Source organism: Pipistrellus kuhlii, unplaced genomic scaffold, assembly GCF_014108245.1.
Source record: "Pipistrellus kuhlii isolate mPipKuh1 unplaced genomic scaffold, mPipKuh1.p scaffold_m20_p_1, whole genome shotgun sequence".
Classification (NCBI taxonomy): domain Eukaryota; kingdom Metazoa; phylum Chordata; class Mammalia; order Chiroptera; family Vespertilionidae; genus Pipistrellus; species Pipistrellus kuhlii.
Window position 1 is genome coordinate 91,907,199 of NW_023425404.1, and position 21,268 is coordinate 91,928,466.

A 21,268-nucleotide genomic window follows, 5' to 3' on the forward strand; every position below is an offset into this window, starting at 1 on the left:
TGCGCGGGGTCGGGGGCGCGCGGGCTGGAGCCGACGGACGAGCAGGCGGCGGTTGATGCTGGCTACGCAGAGTCCAGGCAGGACCCTGAGAGTCGGTGGCAGAGGCGTCCGCGGCCCCGGCAGAGGCGGCGGTCTGACGCGTGCTCTCTGGGCGGGGTGCGACGAGGGATGTGCCTGCCCAGGCCGGGCGGAGTCTCTGTGACAGGGAGGGGGATGCGCGGCGGCCTCTCGCCCGGACCCTGAAGCAACTGGGCCCACCCTCCCACCCTCCCGTAACCGTCGCTGGTCTCAGTCTCTGCCTTTTCCTTCGGCCTCACCCTTGGGCCGAGGGTGGGAGGAAGCTTCCGCCCTAGAGGAGGGCTGTAGTGGCCGTCGCAGCGGAGCCCGAGGTAAGACCCGCCTTAGCCACCCAGCTGCCCCGCCGCTGGGCCGGCTCGCGTCTCAGTCTCGCTCTTGGGCTCCTGCGGAGGCCCTCGGGCCCCGCCCCAGCGGAGACACCCCGAGAGCGAGTCTGCTCTGGAGCCTCTCCGACTCAGGATCCCTGCCCCGGGTCCCCACCGTTTGTATCTCTGACCGGACACCTTTCCGGTCCTCCAGCCTCCCCGGTGGTTCTGCCACGAATCCCCCTACTTGCAGCACGCCCCATTAGAACTCTCCTCGGACTCTGAGGATTCTTAAAGGAGCCTCTAGACACCGTGACATCCTCCTGTGAGTTTACCGGCTCACAGTTTCTCTCAGACCCAGTCACGGTCGCCCCCTTACCCATTGCAACTCCCAGCTCCAAAGCAGACTCATTTCTGCCCACCCCCCTTTCCGAGCGGATCTCCCCCTCCCAGGTCGCTCACCGCCAAGCCAACCAGCTCTTTCTCTACACAACTGAGCTTTCACATAAGTCTATTTCATGATGCTCTTCCCTCCCGTAGATCTGATGTCAGCACTCTTTAGACACCCTCTTTCCCCACTCCTCTCCCACAGACCTTCTGTCCCTACGCAGACCATATCTTTTTTTTCCCCCTGGTGGTGATCCTTTTGGTTGAAATGGCTTAGCTATGAAATGCTATGCTCCCCACTTGGTCATAAGGGAACTAACCGACACCCATGTTTGTAGGGTTTAGTCTGGTGCTGTGAAAGGGAGGGAGAGGGAAGAGTATGGAAGCTCAAGGCAGGGTGTATGTGCCGTTATAAGGTCACACCGCCTGCTTTTCATCTTGTGTCTTTTGTAGAACATGTGAGATAGTCCAGATCTGATTTTAGGAACTTCCATTAAGGATTAAGTCACATTCCACTAATAGGATATAACTGTGTCTCCATGTAGTATCATTTGCTTCATCTTGCAGATATTACAGATCTTTTGTACAGGCTTTGAAGGATACTTATTTTTTTATTTGCTGTTTTTGAATTTGTAGGAAAAGTACTACTGTATTTACTGGTATTAGCTTTCTTTAATCCTTAAAGAGTTAATGTCAATTTAATATATTTCTCCTACCTAGTGTTGCTTGCTGTCTTGCTATTCCAAGGAGCAAGTACAGTTATCATGCAATGTTCACTGGTGTTATTACTAATAGCTTCTCAGCAATAGTAAAATCTATCTATATATATATACATAAAGGGCTAATATGCTGAGTGTCCATCTGGGTAATGGCATCATGTACCCTGTTTCCCCGAAAATAAGACAGTGTCTTATATTAATTTTTTCTCCCAAAGTTGCGCTAGGTCTTATTTTCAGGGGATGTCTTATCTTTCCATGCGCTAGGTCTTATTTTCGGAGGATGTCTTATTTTCGGGGAAACACGGTAGTAATGCTCAGCTTCCTCTCCCTAGTGATTAGCCTCCTTGGAGTTTCTTCAGCTGGGGAAACACAACTTGCTTTATAGCCAGGTGCAAACATTTTACACTTTAATCAAATGTCTATGAAGTGTTTTCTGTGCCTCCTCTCATTTGATCCTCACAGAAGTGCTGGAGTAGATAGGAAACTTGATGGAGTCCTATTTTCTTTTTATTAGCTAGAAAATGGAGATTTAGAAAGCTTAGAAACTTGACCAGACTGAAAAGAAGAAATGGTGGATCTTGAAAATGACTTCAGGTTTTCTCACTTCACAGAATATAGTCAAACACTGATGCAGTAAAATATTTTACCCTTTGTTCCCCAAGCGCGATATACAATAATCTGTTTCGTGTTGATATTTACTGCTGTGTTTCTGACAATTACCTGAAAGAGAAGTTGGGATGCTTCACTGGGCTGGAAAAAGTTTAAATCAGAACGTAGGTCTAATTAAGCAAGCTTATTCTATATATACTAGAGGCCAGGTGCACGAAATTCATGCATGGAGGGGGGATTCCCTCCACCCAGCCTGCACTCTCTCCAATTGGGGTCCTATGGGATTGGGCCTAAGCCAGCCATCAGACAGTCCTCTCACAATCTGGCACTGCTGGCTCCTAACCTGCCTGCCTGCCAGATCACTCCTAATTCCTCTGCCTGCCTGCCTGCCTGATCACCCCTAACTGCCTCTGCCTGCTTGCCTGATCAGCCTTAACTGCCCTCCTCTGCAGGCCAATTTGGTTCTAATTGGTCAGTTTCTATGCCAGAGTCAAAAGCTCCGCCTCCTAGGCAGCCATTGGCTCCTTACATTCACCCAGATTTGGTTCTGATTGGTCTTTTTCTATGCCAGTCAGCATCTCAGGCCTATCAACGGGGCCTTATCAGAAAGCCAGGGCTGATCAGCAGCCCCGGTGGAGGCCTGGAGAGAAATGGAGGTGCGGCTGTTGGCCAGGCTGGGAGAGAAAGAGAGGCAAGTTCTTATCAACAGGTGCCACAGATCATACCCTGCCTCTCTGCAGGCCTCTCTCTGGCCCTGATCTGCAGCCTCCTAGGCAGTCATTGCTGGGTTGGGGTGCTAGCAGCTGCCTCAGTCAGTGCTGGGTCACCACGCAACCCAGGGCTGACTTCTGGTCTGGTGTAACAACCGTTAGGACTCTGGCTCTTCATTATTTAGATAAAAGACTTAAGTTGGCTTGCATATGCATGACACATATAAAGCTCTCCTTGGTGTCAATCGCACCCATGTGTTTCAATCTGTCATTGTCAATTGTGAATTTAGTTGTCACTTCTAATACAGACAAAGGGCAAATAGTGATATAAAAAATATATATATATCAATATATATCTATATATATTTTAAATATACTTTTTGATTTTTTTTTACAGAGAGGAAGGGAGAGGGATAAGAGAGCTAGAAACATCGATGAGAGAGAAATATCGATCAGGTGCCTCATGCACACCCCCTACCGGGGATGTGCCCGCAACCAATGTACATGCCCTTGACCGAAATCGAACCCAGGACCTTTCAGTCCATAGACTGACACTCTATCCACTGAGCCAAACCGGTTTTGGCTAAAATATTTCTTCTAATTAATTTTATTTCAATGTGCACAAATTTGTGCCCTGCACTACTAGTATTGAATTAAATGTTGTTGAAATTGTACTCCTGAGCTGTAAAGAAGGAAATGTAATGTTAAACCAAATGATCAGTGCATATATAATCAATATATTTAACATTTTTATTTTGTGTGAAACTGAAGAGGGGGATAATAATATTTAAAACTATAGATAATAATTAGATGGAATATAAAAATCAAAGGAGTTAAAAGAATATGTAGGAAAAAGTTTCTCTTTATCCTCTAACCACCTGTTTTCACAATTCCTGACCTTTAATTGTGGTAAATAAGTAATAAAATGCATATGTACATACATTGAAATGACAGAACTTTTTTTTTTTTTTAATAAATAAATGGGAGATGGTGATGTAACCATGAAACGATGTATGTCAACTGCTTGTACATTTATATTCTTAAAATACTAAAACATACTGCACATTATATAACTTTTTATCCCCACTTTATAATAGACCCTAGAGACTATTCAATAATAGTATATGTGTTAGTGCCTCATTTGCTAACTGGATGGTAGTTCCATTTTGGTGGTCTTGAGATATTTTCAGTCTTTGATTTTACAAATAGTGCTTTATGCTTCTTTTTTAAATGTATCAGCTGTTATATGTATGTTCTAAGTATATTTCAGGTTTGGAAAAAATTTCCTGATGATTCTTTTGTGCTGAACCAGCCAAAAAACAAAGATGTAATTAAAGTAAATTTGATTAATCTGCTGAACTTACATGGAGTGACTAGCTTTTTTTTTCTTTTCTTTTTAAAATATATTTTTATTGATTTCAGAGAGGAAGAAGAGGGAGAGACAGAAACATCAATGATGAGATAGAATTATTGATGGGCTGCCTCTCACATGGGATTCAGCTGGCATGTGCCTTGACCTGGAGTTGAACTGACCTCCTGGTTCACAGACTAACACTCAACCACTGAGCCACACCAGCTTGGCTAGAGTGACTAGCTTTAATGGTGACTAATATTTATCAAATAAATTACTGGAGGATTTAAAGTATGTAGGAGCCTGATTAGACTTTCATTTTTTAATGCTTCTGTTGATTTTTTTAGAGAGAGAGGAAGGGGGAGAGATAGAAACATAGATGAGAGAGAAACATAATTGATCGGCTGCCTCCTGCACCCTGCCTGCTGGAGATTAAGCCCAAAATCCAGGCATGTGCCCTGACCAGGAATTAAACCAGTGACCTCTTGGTTTCTGGGTTGATTCTCAGCCACTGAGCCACATCAGCTGGGAGAGATTTGCATTTTTAAAAGGTAACTCTGGGTTCAGTGAGCAGGGTAGATTAAAGAGTAGACAAAGGCTAAAGGCAGGAATATTAGAAAGGCAATTTTGGCAAATGATGGTAGTGGGTCTGGACTTGAATATTGGGATAGACAGGACTAGGTGATTTCAGTGGATTTGGGATTAGGGAGAGGGTTCATAGAAGATACAATCTAGGTTCTAGCTTGTGGCTTTCACTGATGTGTGGGGATCAATATGAGGAAGGAGTTTAATTTTTATTTTTGTCAAGAAGGGGATTCAATTGTAACATGTTGAGCTTGGGTGATTATACTTCTGCCAAATATAGATAGCTAGTAGGCAACTGGATTTGTGGCTTAAGCTCATTATCAAATTCTGAGTTCATAGTAATAGATTTTGGAGGCAAAAGATTTGAATGAGAAAAAATACTGTAGGACAGAAACCCAACATTTACAGTACAAGTAAAGTTGAATGTCTAATATGTGATTAAGTCTTTAAAAAAATCTTGTTATTATCTACATATATAAAAGCTTAAGCGACCGAATGGCCAAATGACTGGTTGACCAGTTGCTATAATGTGCACTGACCATCAGGGGTCAAATGCTCAATGTAGAAGATACCCCCCTGGTGGTAAGTGCATTCTCACAGCCAACCTCCCACAGCCTGCCAACCTCCGATGGTCCCTACCCCCAGCCAGCCCCAACTGACTCTGATCGCTGGCCAGGCTGAGACCCTACTCATGCCCAAATTGGTGCACCGGGCCTCTAGTAGTTTAATATTCAATAGTGAGGTTTACTATCATGTGACTTTTTAAAATTTTATTTTACTTATTTTTCACCACCATAATCAAATTTATTCCAATGGCACTAATACAGCTTTTAGGTGCTCATGGTGACATTGCACAAAATTTCCTGCCTTCTAGCTTCTGTCCAAACAGAAATGTCTACCTGTTTGTTCTTTCCCTCTTTCTGGGGGAAAATCCACTGTGGACCATTTACCCAAATAAACCTCTTAATGCATTTTAATTATTATTATTTTTTTTTCTTTTTTTTTACATTTGAGTTTTTCTCAGAAATGGAAAGAAGTGTTGGGTGTCCCATTCCACCTCCCCCACCAGCCAGGGCATTTCTGTTGCCTCTGAAATCTTGAAATAAATATAGAAAGAAACCGCATCAAGTGTTCATGATGAGTGATGGCACAGAGTGGCCCCAGAATCAGCCAGGCGAGCGGCACTATGTCTGGACAGTCTCAAGATGTTGTGGAGAATGAGGGCTTGTTGTGGTTGATCATGAGCCGGTGAGGGGGATGGCACCTGGGTGGCTGCAGGAAGGGCAACCTACAATTTGTCCAGGAAGTTGTCCAGAGCTGGGATGCCTTCCTTCAGGCCTTTACGCTTACGTGTCTCGGCCACCACCTGCCTGGGGCGGCTGGTGGTGTCAAAGGGGTCTCCAGGCAGGATGTGCCAATGGTCAAACACACACTGCAGAAAAGCTTGGCCACTTGTGTTGGATCTCAGATAGACGGTGAAGCCAAATTGTCGGGCAGGTATAATGTGACTTTTTAATACATCCCTCCGTAGTTATTATTAGTGGTTACAATTTATGAAAGAAATGGAGTAAACTTAGATATTTTTGTCGTAATTTAAAATTTATTTTTTAAGTAGGTATTTTTTTACATTGCATTTGTTTTTAAAGTTTTATTTTTCAATTATAGTTGACATTCAGTATTTTTTTAAATATTAATTTCAGGTGTTCAGCATAGTAGTTAAATAATCACATAATTTACAAAGTGATTCCCCCAGTGAGTCTAATACGCAGCTGGCACTATACATAGTTATTGCAATATTATTTACTCTATTCCCTATGCTGTATTTCCCATCTCCTTGACTATTTTGTACCTTCCTTCTTGTACTCCTTAATCTCTTCACCCATTTCACCCATTCCCCCAATTTTCCTCCCTCTGGCAACCATCAGTCTGCTCTCTATCAGTCTGTTTCCATTTTGTTTGTTCATTAATTTAGTTATTTAGATTCCACATATAAGTGAAATCATATGTTGTCTTAGCATAATATTCTCTAGATCTATCCATGTTGTCACAAAAAGATTGCATTATTTCTTGTGGCTGAGTAATATTCCATTGCATGTAGGTACCACCACTTATTTATCCACTTGCCTGTTCATTGGCACTTGCATTGCTTCCATATGTTGGCTTTTGTAAATAAGGCTTCAATGAAAATAGGAGTACATATATCTTTTTGAATTAGTGTTTTGGCAGGTAAATACCCAGAAGTGGAATTTCTGGGTCATAAGGCAGTTCCATTTTTAAGGTCTGAGGTACCTCTATACTGTTTTACATATTGGCAGCATCAATCTTCAATCTCACTAACAGTGCATGAGGGTTCCCTTTTCTCTACATCCTCGCCAACACTTATTTGCTGATTTTTTGATGATAGTCATTCTGACAGATGTGAGGCTATATCTCATTGGGGTTTTAATTTGCATTTCTATGATGATTCATTAAACTTAGACTTTTAAAGAAAAAGAAAAATCTCAATAGAAATTAGTAATACATACTCCACCTTTCCTAATCATTTGAATAATACTATTTAGTAGTTCTGTCTTCACAGAGAAATGCAGGAGGTTTGAAATGTGTTTTGCTAAGAATATGTTGTTTTTAGTTTGCATGATTTTTAGTTATGTTAACTTAATTTAAATAAATATTGGCTAAAATTTTTCCAGTTTTGTTTTAAAACTATAAAGCCAACTTTATTTGTTCCTAAGTTTTGAGTTGCTTTGTAGAACCCTTGCCTCTATTTTAGACCCCTATAAATAATTGCTAATCTACATCTCCACTTGGATTCACATTTCACTAGCACTTCAAACATGTACAATATAAAACTATTATATTCTCTGCCTCTTTTACCTCCCAAAAATTGGGTAAGAGGGAGACAAATGGCAACAAAAATTTTTTCTTTTGATTTCCTATCTTCATGAATAGCACCATTCTTTCCTCACAAAGCCTTCAGGAACCTGGGAGTCGTCTTCCAATACACTGTGTACCTTACTACCAATATCACTTAAGTTTTGTACATTCTCCTTCATGATATTTCATATTCTATCTTTTTTTTTTTTTTAAAGCTTTTTAAGTGGTTATCTTGCCTTTTCTCTTCTACATGTTGTTATGCCATGCCCCCAGTTCATTCTCTGCATTGCTGCTAGAGTAAGTGTTCTAAAATGCTTTTTTAGTTAGGCTCTTTCAGGCAAAGAAGAGACTCAAGTTACATTAAGTAGTCAGGTGCTTATTGGAAGGAAATCCAGGAAACAAGGGAACCCAGGAAAAGTTAAACAACTTGGTTTCAAAAATAGGGGCTTAATATATAAAACTAGAAACAGGTAAAGACAGATTTTACTCTAGTGCTCTCCTTTTAATTTGTCTTAGCTACTCGTTTTCTCTCTACTTAGCCCTCCTTCCCCCATGCCCAGCTCATAGCATTCATTTATTCCTAATTTCTGCTTCCTTAATAACTGCTATATCATGTTCATGCTAGCATCTTGACTCCTGGCTGCTATCTTTTTAACTTGAGCTCCTGTTAATTTCTTCCTACTCTCTAGGATTTTCTGGTTTCCACTAGAGGCCCAGTGTATGAAATTTGTGCACTTGGTTGGGGGGTCCCTCAGCCTGACCTGTGCCCTCTTGCAATCTGGGAGCCCTGGGGGTTGTTGGACTGATGTCTTAGTGGGCCTCAGCTGTCAGTTGGACATACTTAGCATTGCCACGGAGGCGGGAGAGGCTCCCACCCATGCCCTGTGTTTGCCAGCCATGAGCCCAGCTTCTGGCTGAGTGGTGCGCCCCTTGTGGGAGTGCACTGACCACCAGGGGCCATTTCCTGTGCTGAGTGTCTGCCCCCTGATGGTTAGCACACATGATAGTGACCGGTCATTGTACCATTTGGTCATTTGCATATTAGCCTTTTATTATGTAGAATTCCCAGGAAACAATCTCTTTGGCTTAGTTTTTTTTCTTCTCCTTATGGATTGCTATCAAACCTGTATACTTTGGTCATGTCACTATTCCTGGCAACTAATGTTAACTTTGTGTTTATTTGCACATGTGGGAGTGGAGCAGGATCATAAAGGTGAAAAGCATGGGGCAGTGTATAGGCTAATTTGTCATAAAATGGGATTGCAAGCATGGCAGGCACCACAATTAACATTTATGGTAGAAATACAAATCTAATCATGTCATTTTCTTATTTTTTAAATTTAATAAATCTTTATTGCAGAGTTTATTACAATTGTTTCTCCTTTTCCCCCTCATAACACCCTACCACCTGGTTGCCGTCCCACGCTCTGCCCTTACCTCCCTTCCATTGTCCCCATCCATAGATGTACGATTTTAATTAATCCAGTCTCTTCCTGCACTCCCCCACACTCCTTTCCCCCTGATAATTATCAATCCACTCCCTTTCTTTGCCCCTGATTCTATTTTTTCACCAGTTTAATCTGTTCCTCAGATTTTTAATTCACTTAATTTTTCAGATTAACTTGTTGATATATATGTATTTGTTGATCATAATTTTTATCTTTACTTTTTTTTCTTCCTCTTCTTAAAGAATACCTTTCAGCATTTCATATAATACTGGTTTGATGGTGATGAACTCCTTTAGCTTTTTCTTATCTGTGAAGCTCTTTATCTGCCCTTCAATTCTGAATGATAACTTTGCTGGGTAGAGTAATCTTGGTTGTAGGTTCTTGCTATTCATCACTTTGAATATTTCTTGCCACTCTTGTCTGGCCTGCATAGTTTCTGTTGAGAAATCGGCTGACAATTGTATGGGTGCTCTTTTCTAGGAGCACCTAGAAATTAAACTGTTTTTCTCTTGCTGCTTTTAATATTCTCTCTTTGTCTTTTGCTCTTGGAATTTTAATTATGTGTCTTGGTGTGGTCCTCTTTGGATTCCTTTTGTTTGTGGTTCTATGCGCTTCTTGGACTTGTAAGTCTATTTCTTTCACCAGTTGGGGGAAGTTTTTGGTCACTATTTCTTCCGATAAGTTTTCAGTATCTTGCTCTGTCTCTTCTTCTGGGACCCCCATAATTCTGATGTTGGTTTACTTGAAGTTGTCCCAGAGGTTTCTTACACTTTACTTCAACATTCTGGATTCTCTTTTTCTTTCTTCTGCGGGGCTGTGTCCTCTGGCTCTTTTTGTTCCAAATCTTTGATTTGATTCTTGCAATCTTCTGGTCTGTTTTTAGGACTGTATGATATTTTTTATTTTAGACAGTGTATGCTTTATTTCTAGTTGATCCCTTTTCGTATCCTCAAAGATCTCGTTTATTTTATGGGCCTTTTCTAGGAAATTATTATTATTATTATTATTTTTTAATATTTTATTGATTTTGTACAGAGAGGAAGGGAGAGAGATAGAGAGTTAGAAACATCGATGAGAGAGAGTCATCGATCAGTTGCCTCTTTCACACCCCCTACTGGGGATATGCCCGCAACCAAGGTACATGCCCTTGACCGGAATCGAACCCGGGTCCCTTCAGTCCCCAAGCCGACGCTCTATCCATTGAGCTAAACCGGTCCCGGCCCTTTTCTAGGAAATTCTTGAAAAACCTTATAACTGTGGTTTTGAACTCTATATCCAGTCTTTTGTTCTTCTCCCTCTCTTTTGTTTGAGATCTATTTCCTTGTCTTGGCATTTTTGCTGCTTCCCAGAGTTGGTAGGATTGCTTTGTGTGTTTGGTGTCTTATATGGCCCAGTGGGTCAACCTCCCAGTTACCTGAGTTAGATACTCTTGGTGCACCCCTTTGTGGACTGTGTGTACAGCCTTGTTGTAGTTAATCCTTGATTCTTGTTGGTATCACTGAGAGGAATTGACCTCCAGGCCCATTGGATGTATCAGCTGTGTCTACTCTGGGATTCTTTCTGTATTGGAGACAGTCTTATAGGATCAGACTTACAAAATTGCAAAAGCCTCCGTGCTCAGCTTGGATGGGGCGGAGTCTCATGGCTGAGCTGAGTCTTGGCTTCTCATCAGCTCTGCCCTTGTGTGCAAGCCACAGACCACTGCCTTCCATGGCTCCCCTGAGTTTCCGCATGACCGTCTCAGATTCCCTGTGCAAGAACGTGGGTGCCCTGGGGGCTTGCCTGGAATTGGGTTGGATCTCTATAGTCTGGAGCTTCTGACTCCTTCCGCTATTGAAAGGCCGCAGCAACCTCTGTGGTCAGACCTCTCTGCACTCACATTTGACTGTAGACTGTGGACGCTGCGGCTCCCGGCTCCCCCAGTCTTTCAGTCTCTGATTCTCCATGTGCCTTTCTCTACAGTCCAGACTCCACCTGTATGAGCCTGAGTTCACAGGGTTTTGGCCGGGGTTGGGGGAGTCTCTCTTGAATGTCTCCCTTTTGAGAGTAGTTGAAATCTGGTGTCATCCCACACTGACCACTACCGTGATTCCCCGAAAATAAAACATCCTCCGAAAATAAGACCTACTTACAGGTTTCCTTCCGAGTGAAATATAAGGCATCCCCCCGAAAATAAGGCCCCCCCTGTAGGCTCTTGGAGAGAATGGAGAGAAATCAGCGTGGAAACTTTGTGAAACCTAAACTGCAAGAAGTTGTGACTTGGGTGAAGAATTCATGGGAGAAAATCACTGACAGTTGCATTGCAAATGCACTGCGAGCGGGCCATCTTGACAAGAAGTACTCATTTAAAGACAGTGCTATTGCTAAACATGAGAGATTTGGTCCACTAATTCTGAAAGAAATGGAGTCACAAGAAATTCACCAGGAAACTCAGGAATTAGATTGTATGATGATGTTCCAGAAGATGATGACATGATTGTCATTGAATAAATGAGTAAATTCTTGATACTGTAGGATTCACAGTTTGTCAGGTTTGTGTTGACAACTACCGTAGTACCGTACCGTATACAGGTAATAAATTTTCTTTATTTTCATTTAACAATAAATGTGTACTGTGTTCTTTGTGGAAAAATAAGACATCCCCTGAAAATAAAATGTAGCACATCTTTGGGAGCAAAAATTAATATAAGACACTGTCTTATTTTCGGGGAAACGGGGTAGATACACTAGTTTCTAGATTTCCAATGGGGAGCAGTTCAGTATTGTCTGAGGCCACCCAGTAGGGACTACCGCAAGAACTACAGTTTTCTCCTGTTTGCTTGGGCCTTGGCAGTTTTGTTGCTGGAGCTGCAGTTTATTTCATTAAGCTGCCACAATACAGGCCATATATATATATCTATGCAAAATCAGCTGTGTGGTGCCTGGGGGCGGGGGGGGGGTCTGTAGAATGGGTGGGCAGGGCCTCAGGGTGGGGGTGGGGCTCAGGGTGGGGCAGGGTCTCAGAATGTCATGAGGCTGGGGTGTGGCTAACGGCAATGGCTGCCCTCAACCTTCTCTGCCCTTCCGTGTTTTCAGGACTGAGTTTCCAAATCCCCAGCGCAATAAACAATGATTGCTGTGCACACCTCTGCAATAGAGTCACCCTCACTTTCGACTGGATAGCCAACAGACCAGATTTTCCCCGTAGGCTTCTCAGTCCACCACATAACCCCAGAAACTGGATTTCAAAGAGATTGGGAGCTTGTTTCCCTTCAGGTTGAAAAATAATTAAAAAGCCACGCTCACAGTCGCCTGCCACCAGCCCAATTCACGTGCCTTTGTACCTAGGCTCCTCAGCTTTTCAGTGCTTGTGCTCCTTTCTCTTTCAGCCAGCCTTCCCGTGGTTTTGGGTGATAGATGTCCTGTGTATTAGTTTTAATTTTGAAATTGTTGTGCGAGGCGGCAGAACAGTCTTTTACCTACACCTCTCTCCTCGTGTCATTTTCTATTGAAAGATCTTTAGTGCCTTCTCATTGCTTTCAGGATAAAGTTTGAACTGTAGCATGACATGTATATGAGATCCTAAATGATCTGCCTCTTCTCTGAACTTTCCTATCTTGCAGTCTCCCTTAAATCTTTGGTCCATTCTTTTTTAAAAGTTTTTTTAAATAAATTTTTATTCATATTATTACAAATGTTCCTTCCCCTCCCCCCTCCATTGCTCTCCTCCAACAGGTTCCCATCCCACCTTCTGCCCTTTCCCCACCCCCCATTGTCCTCATCCATAGGTGCACAGTTTATGTTCAGTCTCTTCCCACATCCCCCTCTTCCCTTTTCCCCAAGAATCATCAGTTCACTCCCTTCCTTACCTCTGATTTTATTATATTCAACAGTTAATATTGTTCATCTGATTTTTTTTTAATTTCCTTGGTTTTTAGATTCACTTGTTGATAGTTACGTATTTGTTGTTCATAATTTTTATCTTTATTTACTTTCTTTTCTGAAAGAACCCCCTTCAGCAATTCATATAATTCTGGTTTGGTGGTGATGAACTTCTTTAGCTTTTTTTTTTATTAGTGAAGCTCTTTATCTGGCCTTCCATTCTGAGTGATAACTTTGCTGGATAGATTATCTTTGGCTGTACTTACTATTCATCACCTTGAATATTTCTTGCCATTCCCTTCTGGCCTGCATGGTTTCTGTTGAGAAATCAGCTGACAATCGTATAGGTGCTCCTTTATAGGTAACTACCTTCTTTGCTCTTGGTGCTTTTAATATTCTCTCTTTGTCTTTTGCTCTTGGAATTTTAATTATGATGTGTCTTGGTGTGGTCCTCTTTGGACTCCTTTTGTTTGGAGTTCTGTGTGCTTCCTGGACTTGTAAGTCTAATTCTTTCACCAGGTGGGGGAAGTTTTCTGTCACTATTTCTTTCAGTATGTTTTCGATATCTTGCTCTCTCTCATCTTCTGGGACTCCCCTAATTCTGATGTTGTTTTGCTTGAAGTTGTCCCAGAGGTTTCTTACATTATCTTCAATTTTCTGGATTCTCTTGCCTTCTAACTTCTGCGGAGGAGTGTCTTCTGGCTTTTTATGTTCCAAATCTTTGACTTGATTCTCGCGATCTTCCAGTCTGTTTTTAGGACTCTGTATAATATTTTTTATTTCAGACAAAGTATTCTTTATTTCTTGTTAATCCCTTATCATTTCTTATTGATCCCTTATCATTTCTTGGTGATCCCTTATCATTTCTTATTGATCCCTTATCATTTCTTGTTGATTCTTTATTAATTCTAGTTGATCTCTTTTCATATCTTCATAGGTCTTATCGATCTTTTCTAGGAAATTATTGAAAAACCTTATAAGCGTAGATTTGAACTCTATATCCAGTTGCTTTTTGTCCTCCATTTCTTTCGTTTGTGATCTATTTCTTTGTCGCATTTTGCAGCTACAGATGAGGCGGGTTTCAGGGTGGAGCCTACAGCCTTGGCTTCCTTCAGCCCCGCCCTATGTGGTTCCCAGGTCTCAGTAATCCCCAGGGTCCTTCAGTACTCCTTGCAAGGGCCTCTAAGAGAAAGGTGCCCTCGATTTTCGCCTGCTACCAAACAGTCTAGGCTCTCCCGCAATGGCCCGGAACTGGGGTTCAGTTCAGTTGGTCGTGGGATTGGAGGTGGTGTTCAGAGCAGTCTGGAGCCCCTGTCACCTTCCCGCCAGGGCAATCCCGCGGCACAGCCAACCGTCCCTTCGTGCAATGTGCGCGCCACCAGGACCTCCTTTTGCCACTCCCCCGGGGTTCCGCCTTACAGCCCAGCTCCCTTTGGATGAGCCTGGGTCCCTGGGGTCTGGCCTAGAACTGGGGTTCAGAGCAGTCGGATCTGGGGCCCAACACAGTAGGAGCTTTTACCTCCTTCCTGCTAGGGGATGCCAGCCAGGCACTCAGCTGCTTTCCTCTCCGGCTCCGTCCTCTCCGCGCGCGCCGCGTGTCTCGGTACCTCAGGCTTTTACAGCTCCTCTGCGCTTCCTTCTGGTTTTTTCCTTGCTTCTCGTTGTAGAATTTTCAGTCAGTCAAGTTTCCTGTAGTTCTGGGTCATGTCCATTTTATATTTTAGTTGTATTTTATTGAAATTGTTGTGTGCGGCTGCGGCTAGGTGTTTACCTGGTCAGTCATCTTGGATTCTCTCAGTCTTTGGTCCATTCTTACTGAATATATGCTTTCTCTAGCCTGATTTGCATTCTTTGTTCTTTAATGTCTTTCCCTTCCCCTTTTTTGCTTGGTTAACTCCTGTCTGAAAGAACCCGCAACCCAAGTATGTGCCCTTCACTGGGAATCAAACCCTCAACCCTTTAGTTCGCAGTCCTTTCTAACCATTGAGTACACTGGCTAGGGCTCGCATATTTTTATGCACTAGACAAACTCATAAGCATATAATACTAATAATATTCTGTGTGGGATGTGTTGTGTAAGATTTCTTGCTTATTTAATAGTTTAGTGTCAGGCAAGAATATAATAGGTCAAAGAATATTTGCTGAAAATAGCCTATTAATTTTGAGTGGTAAATATTTTTTATTTATTTTTTTATTAATGTATTAGATGTGTACATATCTTTCCATTGCCCCCCCCCCCCACTATGGTAGATGCCCCCCCCCCCCCGAGTTTATCATCTATTGATTTTGCTTATATGCATGCATACAAGACCTTTGGTTGATCTCTTATCTCCCCCATATCTCCCTATCCTCCCCACTGTAATTTGACAGTCTGTTTGTTGCTTTACTGTCTCTGTATCCATCTTTTTTTTCATCAGTTTATAATCTTCTTTATTATCCATAAATAAGTGAGATCATGTTGTGTTTTTCTTTCATTGACTGGCTTATTTCACCCAGCATGATGTTCTCCAGTTCCATTCAGGTTGCAGTAAATGCTAAGAATTCCATCTTTTTTATGGCAGCATAGTATTCCATTGTGTAGATGTACCATAGTTTTTGGATCCAATCATCTGCTGATGGGTATCTAGGTTTTTTCCAAATCCTAGATATTGTAAATTGTGCTGCTATGAACATGGGGTGCATATTTCCTTTCTGATTAGTGTTTCTTAGAATATATTCCTATGAGTTGGATTACTAGGTCGAATGGGAGTTCCATTTTCATTTTTTTGAGGAAACTCCATACTGTTCTCCACAGTGGCTGTACCAGTCTGCATTCCCACCAGCAGTGCACGAGGGTTCCTTTTTTTCTGCATCTTGGCCAACACTTGTCGTTTGTTGATTTGTTGATGATAGCCATTCTGACAGGTGTGAGATGGTACCGCATTGTTGTTTTGATTTGCATCTCTTGGATAATTAGTGTCTTTGAGCATGTTTTCATGTGCCTTTTGGCATTCCTTCTGTCTCCTTTTGAAAAGATTCTATTTAGGTCCATTGCCCATTTTTTAATTGGATCATTTATTTTCCTTTTATTTAGTTGTATAAGATGTCTAGAGATATTGGAGATTAAACCTTTATCAGTGATAACGTTTGCAAATATGTTCTCCCATACAGTGGGCTTTCTTGTTTTGTTGATGGTTTCTTTTGCTGTGAAAAAGCTTTTTATTTTTATGTAGTCCCATTTGTTTATTTTCTCTTTAGCTTCTGTTGCCCTAGGGGCAGTATCAGTGATGAAGTTCTTTTGGCATATGTCTGAGATTTTGCTACCTGTGGATGCCTCTAGTATTTTTATGGTTTCCCATCTTATGTTTAAGTCCTTTTTGAGTTTATTTTTGTGTATAGTGTAAGTTGGCGATCTGCTTTTATTCTTTTGCATGTATCTATCCAATTTTCCCAACACCATTTATTCAAGAGACTTTTCTTGACTCATTATATTTTTATACCTCCTTAGTCAAATATTAATTAAGTATAAAGGTTTGGGTCAATATCCGGATTCTCTATTCTATTCCATTGATCTCTATGTCTGTTCTTGTGCCAGTACCAGGCTGTTTTGAGAACAGTAGCTGTGTAATACAGCTTGAAGTCTGGTATTGAGATACCTCCTACTTTACTCTTCTTTCTCAGGATTGCTGTGGCTATTCGGGGTCTTTTTTTCCCAGATGAATTTTTGGAAAGTTCTTTCTAGGTCTGTGAAGTATGCCGTTTGTATTTTAATTGGGAGTGCATTGAACTTATAAATTGCTTTGGAAAGTATGGACATTTTGATGATGTTGATTCTACCAACCCATGAACATGGTATGTTCTTCCATCTGTTTACATCTTCCTCAGTTTCTTTTTTCAGTGTCATATAGTTTTCCGAATATAGGTCTTTTTTCTCCTTAGTTAACTTTATTCCTAGGTATCTTAGTCTTTTTGCTGCGATGGTAAATGGGATTGCTTTTTTAGTCTCTGTTTCTGTAAGTTCACTGTTGGTGTATAGGAATGCCATAGATTTCTTGGTGTTAATTTTGTATCCTGCTACATTACCAAATTCATTTATTAAGTCAATTAGTTTTTTGATGGAGACTTTGTTTTTTTTATGTACAATATCATGTCATCTGCAAATTAGGATAATTTTACTTCTTCTTTTCCAGTTTGGATGCCTTTTATTTCTTCTTCCTGTCTAATTGCATGGCTAGTATTTTCAGTACTATGTCAAATAGAAGTGGTGAGAGTGGGCATCCCTGTCTTGTTCCAGTTCTTAGAGGGAATGGTGTTAGATTTTGCCCATTGAGAATGATGTTGGCTGTGGGTTTATCATATATAGCTTTTATTATGTTGAGGTATGATTCTTGTACTCCCACCTTGTTGAGAGTTTTTATCAGGGAAGGATGTTGGATTTTATCAAAAGCTTTTTCTGCATCAATTGATATGATTATATGTTTTTTATCTCCCAATTTGCTTATGTGATGTATCACATTTATTGATTTGCGGATATTGTACCATCCTTGCATTCCTGGAACAAATAGTACTTGGTTATGGTGTATGATCTTTCTGATGTTCTGCTGGAGCCTATTTTTTAGAATTTTGTTGATGATTTTGGCATCTATGTTCATGAGGGATATTGACCTGTAATTCTCTTTCATTGTGTTGTCTTTATCTGGTGTTGGTATTAGGGTGATGATGTGGGCATAGAAGGAGTTTGGAAGTGTTCCTTCCTCTTGAATTTTTTGGAATAGTCTGAGGAGGATAGGTGTTACTTCTTCCTTGAATGTTTGGTAAAAATCTGTGAAACCATCTGGCCCTGGGCTTTTGTTTGCTGGAAGCTTTTTGATGACTGTTTCAATTTCTTCCTTTTGAGATTTTTAGATTCTTTCTGAATGAGTTTAGGAAGGTTATATTTTTCTAGGAATATGTCCATTTCCTCCAGGTTGTCCAGTTTGTTGGAATACAGTTGTTCATAGTATTTTGTAACAATCCTTTGTATTTTGGCAGGGTCTGTTGTTACTTCACTTCTTTCATTTCTGATTTTGTTTATTTGTATTCTCTTTGTTTTTTGATGTGCCTGTCTAGAGGTTCATCAATCTTTTTTATCCTTTCAAAGAATCAGCTTTTTTTTTTTTTTTTTTATTGTTTTTTTTTATCTCTATGTCATTTATCTCCACTCTTATTTTTATTATTTTCTTCCTTCTGCTTACACTGGGCTTTTCTTGTTGCTGTTTTTCTGACTCTTTGAGTTGTAGTGTTAGATAATTTTTTACCATTTTTTCTTGTTTTTTTTGCAATAGGCTTGTGGAGATATGAACTTCCCACTCAAAACTGGCTCAATGGATAGAGCGTTGGTTTGGGGACTGAAGGGTCCCGGGTTCGATTCTGGTCAAGGGCATGTACCTTGGTTGCGGGCATATCCCCAGTAGGGGTTGTGCAAGAGGCAGCTGATCGATGACTCTCTCTCATCGATGTTTCTAACTCTCTATTTCTCTCCCTTCCTCTCTGTACAAAATCAATAAAATATATTAAAAAAAAAAAAAAGGTTAGTTTATGACTTGTCTTGTCTTGTCCCTGCCAGAGTTCTTTGGTTTTAGAATTATGCCAGCCTCATAAAAAAAATTGGGAAAAATTTACTTAAGTTAGAATTATTCATTTCTTGAGTATTTAGCAGAACTTGGTGGTGGTAAAGTAGTGTGGCTCTGGTTTTCTCTGTGGGGGAGATTTTAATTTTAATTTTTATTGAAGTCATTTTGTTTTTTTAAATGGGACTATTCAGGTCCTGGCTAGGTGACATCATCCTGTACATTAAAAGGTTGTAGGTTAGATTCCTGGTCAGGGCACATACACCTAGGTTGCAGATTTGAATTCCCAGTTGGGCACATACTGAATGCAAGTGGTCGATGTATCTCACATCACTTTTCCTCTCCCCCTTCCTCTCTCTGTTTCTCTCCCTTACCCCCCCCCCCCCCAAAAAAAAAAAATCAGTAAAACATATCCTTGGGAAAGGATTAAAAAAATAATACACAGGGCTATTCAAGTTTTCTGTATCTTCTTGAATAAGGTTTGTTAAATTATGTAGTATTTATTAGGATTTTTTCATTTTCATCTGAATTAAAAAAATCCTCTTAACTATTTAATATTTACAGCATAGGTAGTTTTTTTTTTTTTTTTCCTTTTTCATTCCTAATAACACCATTTTTCACTTGTCATCTTGACAGATATTTGCCAATTTATAGTTTTTTTCAGAGACCCAGCTTCTGGTTTTTGGCCCTTTCTAGTGTATGTTTTCATTTTGATTCTCGTTATTTCTTTTATTTCCTTTTACTTGTCCAAGGTTTATTTTGCTACTCTATTTTCTATCTTACTGAATAGATAGAAGTACCTACTACTTTCTGTTATATACTTATTTGGGGTTATAAATTTTGCTATAAAGCATTGTTTGCCAACTGGTGGTATGTGGACCACTGGTGGTCCGTGAGGTCTGAAAGGTTGGCGACCAGTCTATAAAGTATTGCTTTAGTTGCATCTCGCAAGTTTTGAATTGTAGTATTTTAGTTCAAAATATTTTCTGTGTACTTATTTGTCATGTGAATTATTTGGAACTATATTTTTAAATTTACTACCTGTATGAGCATTTTCTAGTATGTTATCTATTATGGCATAATAAGCTAACTACAAAACTTAGTGGCTCATTATTGTTTATAGTTTTTGTGGGTTAGGAATGGTTCAACTTGGCAGTTGTGCTTTAGTTCCTTTCTAAGTGGATTTTTCCGCGGTGCTTTCATAGTGCTGTTATGGTATGACCATTGGAATTCCTGAGGGAGAAAGTGTTAGGTAGAAGCCATATGGCTGTTTGCTATTTATGAACTAGCCTTGTTTTCATTGGGGTGCTCTGCATGTCCCCACCTATTGCTCGTAGAAGTAGAGCTCTTGGGGTGCCATGGGAATAAGAATTTCCTATGGGTCCCATGGGAGGATAAGGTGTTGTGGAAAGCTTCATTTCTATGGAATTAAACCCTTGTATTTCTCAGGTGCCTTCCTTCCCACCTTGGAAAAAGTTCCATTTTTGTCTTCAGCAGAGCTAAGATCAAAGCTGGTGCCCAAAGTTTCTGCTCCATATTTGCACATAACTCCAACATCTGACTAGGTTAGCTTGTGTTCCCAATTGCAATCCATTGTGTGTGAGGTCCACATAACTATGGAGACACACAGTGAGTGCAAGGAAGCAGGAGAGAAGTAAAAGGAACGAGAGTGAGAATTCCTTTGGGGATTATATATTTCCAAATTTTAGCGGGCTTGCATTGGAGTACATCCTCCTAGCCAGTATTCTTTGTTTCTAGATTAGACTGATAGGCAGGCATCTTTCCTACATTACCCTGACTTCACTGCACATGTGTCCATTTCCCCTTTGTTGGACCTCTTCCTCAAGTGATTTGCAGGGAATTGACTGTTGGTTACCTGGGTAATATAAAATTGCAGGTTCCTAGTGAAGCTGCCGAGATGACCATGTTTATAACGTCTGGCCTTCTCTTTGCTTTCTGCCATTAATATTAATAACTAGCTAGTTACAATAGTAATAGCCTCAGAAGACACTCAGCCTCACTTTGCTAAATTCTTTTGGTCTAGAGAAGAGCCAAATATCAACAGTACAACGATTGAAATTTCTTTTGAGAGCCAAATTTTTTAAACTTAAACTTCTTCTAATGCCACTTCTTCAAAATAGACTCGCCCAGGCCGTGGTATTTTGTGGAAGAGCCACACTCAAGGGGCCAAAGAGCTGCATGTGGCTCATGAACCACATTTGATGACCACAGGTATAGACAGTTATGAAGGCCCACCCAAGTTCAAGAGGGAGAGAACTTAGGGGAAAATATCAATGTTACATTATCCTATATAATAAAAAGCCAATATGCAAATCGATTGAACAGCAGAATGACTGGTCTCATGATGTGCACTGACCATCAGGGTCAGACATTCAATGCAGGGGGAGTGCCACTTAGCCAGAAGCCCTGAGCAAGGCTCATGGCTAGTGAATGCATTGATGTGGCTGGAGCCTCTTCTGCCTCTGTGGCAGCGCTAAGGATGGTTGACTGCCAGCTTAGGCCTGCTCCCCTCTAAGCCCTCAGTTGGACATTCCCTGAGGGCTTCCGGACTGCAAGAGGGTGCAGGCCTGGTTGAGGGACCCCTCAAGTGCACAAATTTCATGCACCGGGCCTCTAGGAGAAGTGTATAGAATGAGATATATATTGGTGTGACAGATACCATTTGTTATCCCTGGTTATCTTTTTGTTATTGATATCTGTTTGTTTTCAAAGGAAATGATATTATGGTTTCA

General features: G+C 40.9%; 1 protein-coding gene across 13 annotated transcripts in view; it reads left to right on the forward strand.

Annotated features, from left to right (window-relative positions):
* The first annotated feature begins 38 nt into the window (after nt 1-38).
* The window catches only part of MYO9A (myosin IXA), a 384,919-nt gene continuing 363,689 nt past the window's right edge, over nt 39-21,268 (forward strand). For 8 of the 13 annotated variants that reach the window (XM_036457057.2, XM_045587302.1, XM_036457060.2 and 5 more), the window contains exon 1: nt 40-389. The gene's annotated coding sequence lies outside the window, so the exon portion shown is untranslated. Of the gene's footprint in view, nt 390-21,268 lie in introns of all 13 variants that reach the window. The other 5 variants (XM_045587331.1, XM_045587314.1, XM_045587304.1 and 2 more) reach the window with 3 other exon arrangements.